At 37.1% G+C, this 5596-nt stretch overlaps 1 non-coding gene across 1 annotated transcript; it reads left to right on the forward strand.

Moving 5' to 3' along the window:
• Positions 1-3701: 3701 nt before the first annotated feature.
• On the forward strand, positions 3702-3835 carry LOC112470237. Its single transcript, XR_003042885.1, has one exon. It is a non-coding gene; the product is annotated as a U8 small nucleolar RNA (small nucleolar RNA).
• Positions 3836-5596: the final 1761 nt, after the last annotated feature.

Here is a 5596-nt window from a genome sequence, read left to right on the forward strand (position 1 = left end):
AGGGGAGAGTCAGACCTGTTCTATTCAGGCCTCCCCAATTGTAGGGGTGCACCCACACTGAAGGGGGCGGTCTGCTTCCCGCCGTGTACCAATTTAGATGTTAATCTCATCGAAAACACCCTCTCAGAAACTCCCAGAATAACGTTTGACCATGGCATTTCACAGCATAACAGACACATAAAGTTAACCATCAGCTTACCAAAGATAAATACAGAGTCTCTGGCTTATTTACACCTTCATCTAAGTATTAGACTAGCCCAACATAACCAACTTAAAGGGCTCCCTCAGGAAAAACTTTTCAGTTTTATTTTAAAAGCAGAAATCATATACAGTTGTCCCTGATCTGTGGATGCTCAATTCCTTTATGTAAATGTAAAATAATTCGTAAAGTTGGCCCTCTGCCCCCATGGAATGCCAATCATAAATCTAAAATACTATTTTCTATCATGTTTGGTTGAATTCAGAGGTGGGAAACAAAGGCATATAAAGGACCCACTGTATATTTATTGAAAATAATTCACTTATAAGTGGACTGCTCAGTTCAAACCCGTGTTGTTTAAGGGTCAAATGTGTGATACACACACACACACACACAATTTAAAATGCAAATTATTTTTTAAAATTTTTTTGAGGGGAGAAAAGGCAGGTAGAACTCACGTAGGATGTAGTATGCAAAATGTTTGTTGTGTAGACGTTTGGTTTGTTATATTTTAAAAGCAGAAATCATATGCGGTTGTCCCTATTTCAAATTTGGTTCTATGCTTTCTACCATTGAATGCGAATAGAAAATATGAATATAATGTTACTTATTTATAAAGCCCATAAAATGAAAATCAAGGTCACTGTCTAGTGTAGCTCTTTTTTCTACTACAAGAAGTAAAAGAGAGTGATAGAGAAAGATAGAGATGTGTGTGTGTGTGTGTGTGTGTGTGTGAGTGAGTGGAAGAGAGAGAGAGAGGGAAAAAAGGGAATAAGAAGGAATTATCCCATTCAGTGCTTTTAAATTTCTTGCCAAGGAAAGAATTCCTGTAAAAAATTCCGTTTAAAAGCAATAGGAAGCAGCTCCTCCCTCTTTTCAAGTAGCTTTGCTAAATACCTCTTGCGATTTAGAAAGAAAGACACACAGAGAGGTCCCACTTGGCTCCTTAAACTCATGAAGAGGGAACACTGTAACTGATATATGCTATTCTCATCTTAACCCTTATAATGGATACAGAAAAATATTTCATGGGTCTCCAGATGCACAACTCTCTGCTGGACTGGCAAGTTTTAGTGTCTCAGACGAGTCAGGGACTGAGTACTTTTCTAGCCATTCTCTCTTCCTGGGTTACATTTCCACTGCTCTACAGAGCTTTAGAAGAGACTTCTTATCTCCTAATATCTATTTTGCTTCACTTTGCTGCTTCTGGTCTCCCCCTGGGTTGACCTTACTCCTGCCCCTTTGGGAGAGCTCTTCTGTACATCTCTTCTATAGGTGAGACCCCATCCTACCCTACAGTTTCAGAAATGTTTTCACATTTTTAAGGGCCTAGGCTAGATTCCTCATCCCCCTTAATGTACAGATGGGGAACTTGAATCCCCAAAAAGGTTATGTGGCTTTGGACAAAGTGGACAGAAAGCTCAATCCTCACTATCGCGATTATTGTGACTTTATACATTTAAAATTTTTTAAAATAATTTTTACTAGCCATTCTCACAGTCTTCACATGACCTGTAATGCAATGTAAGTTTCCTCTGACTATTTCAGGTGTTACTGTTGAAAGAAGAGACATCTTGCGCCACTAAAAATATTGCGTCTGCTGCTGCCAAGTGCCAAGAGGAACAGGCTGAAACTCCCAAGGATGCAAGCAATAGATTTACTTTCCTGCATTATCTTTTCTTGGAGAAACTGATATATTCTCCATTCAGCAATTTTTTGTCCTTCTTGTCCTTTGCTTTGCCCTTCTCCATCAGCCGTGACCCAGAGATTATTCCTTGTGTTTACATAAACATTTTATCATATCCCACTGCTTTTATATCACTCTATTTTATTTTAAATCACTGTCTTTATCAGAAGTGTATTCTGGTCAGGTGGCCCAGTCCACTGCAATGGGCTGAGAAATGCAGTACCAAAAGGAGAGAGCAGCTGGACACCAGTGGACACTAGCAACTGGGCCACGAGATGTAGTCTCCCCATTCATTTTGAATCCTTCTCTATACAATAAATTCAGACTCACACAGAAGTGGTAAAAATAGTATAGTCTTCTCATGTACCCTTTTCAGTAGGAATACAGTTGAACTAATCAGCACCATCAGATTAACTAAATTTCAATGCTGGTTTTAGAAAACACAAGAGCGGGAAACATGTGTTTTCAGGCTGACATGGAAATACATCAAAATAGACCACATTCTGTTCCACAAAACACATCATCAGATGCAAATGATGGAAATCATACAAGTATGCTCTGAGTCCACAAAAGAATTAAACTAGAAATCAATAATAGAAAAATAGCAGAAAAGTCTCAAGATACTTGAACATTAAACACCATAGTTCTAAATAACACATTGCTCAAAGAGGAAATCAGAAGAGAAATTTACAATATTCTGAACTAAATGAAAAAAATACTTATCAAAATTTTGGGTGCAGCACAAACTCAGTGGAGGAGGGCACCGTACCCTGGGTAGAAATATTAATCTTTAGCAACCATCAACACAGTTTCAGCCAGGAAAACTGGTGAGGAGGCAGTGAACACCAGTGTAGCCAAGAGATGTAGCTCTCCCAGCATCTAGCATCACTGGGTAGGGTGGAAGTACTCTCTGTCCTCTACCTGACAGTAAGAAAGGAGGATTCTAAGGTGAGGTGGGGTGTTTGATATGCCTCTAGTTCTTTCCTTCAGTAGATCTACCTATTCAGATCTCTTCCCAATTTCCTGCTGTTAGTAGTAAGCCTATTTATGGAAGTTGTCTTAGCCCCTCTACCCAAATTCCCTATTCTCTCTCCTTATGGTCCCTTTTTACCTTATGCTGAACTTTAGGTTCAGATTGCTAGCTGCCAGCCTGCCCTGGGTTCTCTGGATGAGTTTTACATATGGTGTCTTTCATGGACTCTGGCAATTGTTTTGACCTCAGATCTTCACTAGCTAAGAGTGTCTTGCCTGGCTCCATTGCCCAGCAACTGATCATTCTAATCAAGTCATTGTTTTCCAAAGTAAAGGAGGGATGTCTTCCTAATATTTCAGAGTGAAGTATGCCTAAGAGAATCCAGGTACTCAAAATATTAACATAGAAATTCAGCTCTACATGGGTAAGGGATTAATTTAATTTTATACTCAACCTATTTGAAAATTAGGAAATAAAAAGTAAAGTAATAATGAAACATTATCTTTCATTCCAAAATTTGACCAAAATTTAAAAGACTAATGAAATAACATGCCTATAAGAATGTAAGGCATTTAAACACATTAATCTGAAAGAATATGAATTGGTATGGCATTTTGGGGACAGAAATTCAGCAATATTTGTAAAAATTTTCAACCTTCACACTCTGCCCACTTTAATCAAGTTTGTATTTTGCTATGTTTTTCTGATGAGAAAGCATGCACATATTTGCCCAAAATTTCATGTTCAAAGATGTTAATTTCTGTCCTATTAATCATAGCAACAAATGGAAAACGATTTATATGTCCATTAGGAAGAGAATGGTTAAATTAATGATTGCACAAACATAAGTAGTAATCCTTACTTATTTTTCTTTTTTGAAGGGCAGGTTGGAACATGATGATTGTAGTTTCCATGATATTTGATTAACGTCTTTACGTAATCAAGACTCGCAACGTCCCGATTGTTTCTATTTGATTCTTCCTGATGATCTCTCCTTCAAATGGCCAACAGGTACATGAAAAGATGCTCAGCATCACTAATCATCAGGGAAATGCAAATCAAAAGCACAATGAGTTATCACCTCATACCATTTAGGATAGTTATTATATAAAAGGTAATTAAGTATTGGTGAGAATGTGGAAAAACTGAACTCTTGTACATTGTTGGTGGGGATATAAAATGGTGCAACTGCTATAGGAAACAGTATAAATGTTCCTCAAAAAATTAAAAACAGAACTACCATATTATCCAGCAATCTCATTTCTGGATATTTCATCAAAAGAATAGAAATCAGGCTCTCGAAAAGATATATGCATTCTCATGTTGCTCAAGCACTATTCACAATAGCCAAGTTATGAAAACAACCTGAATATTCATCAAAGATAAATGGATAAAGAAAATGCAGTGTGTGTATGTGTGTGTGTGTGTGCGTGTGTGTGTGTGTGTGTGTGTGTGTTATTCTGCCTTAAAAGAAGAAATTCTGCTTTTTGCAATGACAGGGATGAACCTGAAGGGCATATGCTAAGTAAAATAAAAGTCACAGAAGGACAAATACTGTGTAGTCTGACTTACATGCAGTGTCTACAATCGTCAAACTCATAAAAACAGAATAGAACTGTGGTTACCAGAGGCTGGAGGCAGGGGAAATGAGGAGTTGTTTAATTGGTATAGTTTGTTATGCAAGGTGAATTAGTTCTAGAGATTTGCTGTTAAGCATAAAGCCTATAGTTAACAATACTGTATTGTGCACTTAAAATCTTTTTAAGAGTAGATCTCGTTAAGTGTTTTTACCACAAAAGAAGAAACCAAAAGACACAAGGAAAATTTTGAAGATGATTGTGGTGATGACTTCAGAGGTATATACGTATGTCCAAACACATCAAATTGTATGCATTAAAACTGTGCAGTTTTGCATGTCAATTATATCTTAATAAACTCATTTTAAAAAAAGAATTCTATAGAGTGGTTAAAGAGTGTGGTGGATCTATATGTGTTGTTGTGGAAATATTCTTAAGTGATAAGGTCGAGAGGCATAACAATATGTACATTGTTGTCCAAAATTCAACATATCAGATCATTAATTGTTGTTACCTCTGAAGAGAGGGCTGAATTTTGAGGAAACATAGAAATTGTAATTTATCTATATTGTTAGAATTTTTTGCAACAAGAATATATGTACTATGTTTTGTAATATTCAAATATATCTAACCACAAAAATAGTAGCTGTGTATTAATCACACAAAGTAACTGCTAGCTGAAGCAGCAGACAAAATCTGTAAATCTATAATGGCTTAAAACAACAAAAGTTTATTTCTCATACACACAAAATCTGACGTGGGTAGGCAGGGGCCTCGGCAGTCAAATGACCCAGGTATCCAGGCTCTCATCAGGTGGTTCCACTTCCCAACAAGAAATCTCTGTGTTTACTCCTGAATGGAATAAAAAACATGGTGGTGGCATACTGGCTCTCAAAGAGCTTAGCCTGGAGGTGACAAACACTGTTTCTGTTCATATTTCAATGTCAACAGTAGTCATAAGTACAAGTGGATTGGGAATCTGTAGTCTCCCCATCAGCCCAGGAAAGAGAGCAAGACACCATATGAATGAGCACATGCAGTCTCTCCCATAACTGTTATATAGTAGTTGCTCAATAAAAAGCAACTCTATTAGAATTTGTTATGAAAACAACCCTCTTTATTCCTTGGAGAAGTTTCTAAGGAGGCCAATTTGCCTTGCA

The sequence above is a fragment of the Pteropus alecto genome, unplaced genomic scaffold, assembly GCF_000325575.1.
Source record: "Pteropus alecto unplaced genomic scaffold, ASM32557v1 scaffold659, whole genome shotgun sequence".
In the NCBI taxonomy this organism is placed as follows: domain Eukaryota; kingdom Metazoa; phylum Chordata; class Mammalia; order Chiroptera; family Pteropodidae; genus Pteropus; species Pteropus alecto.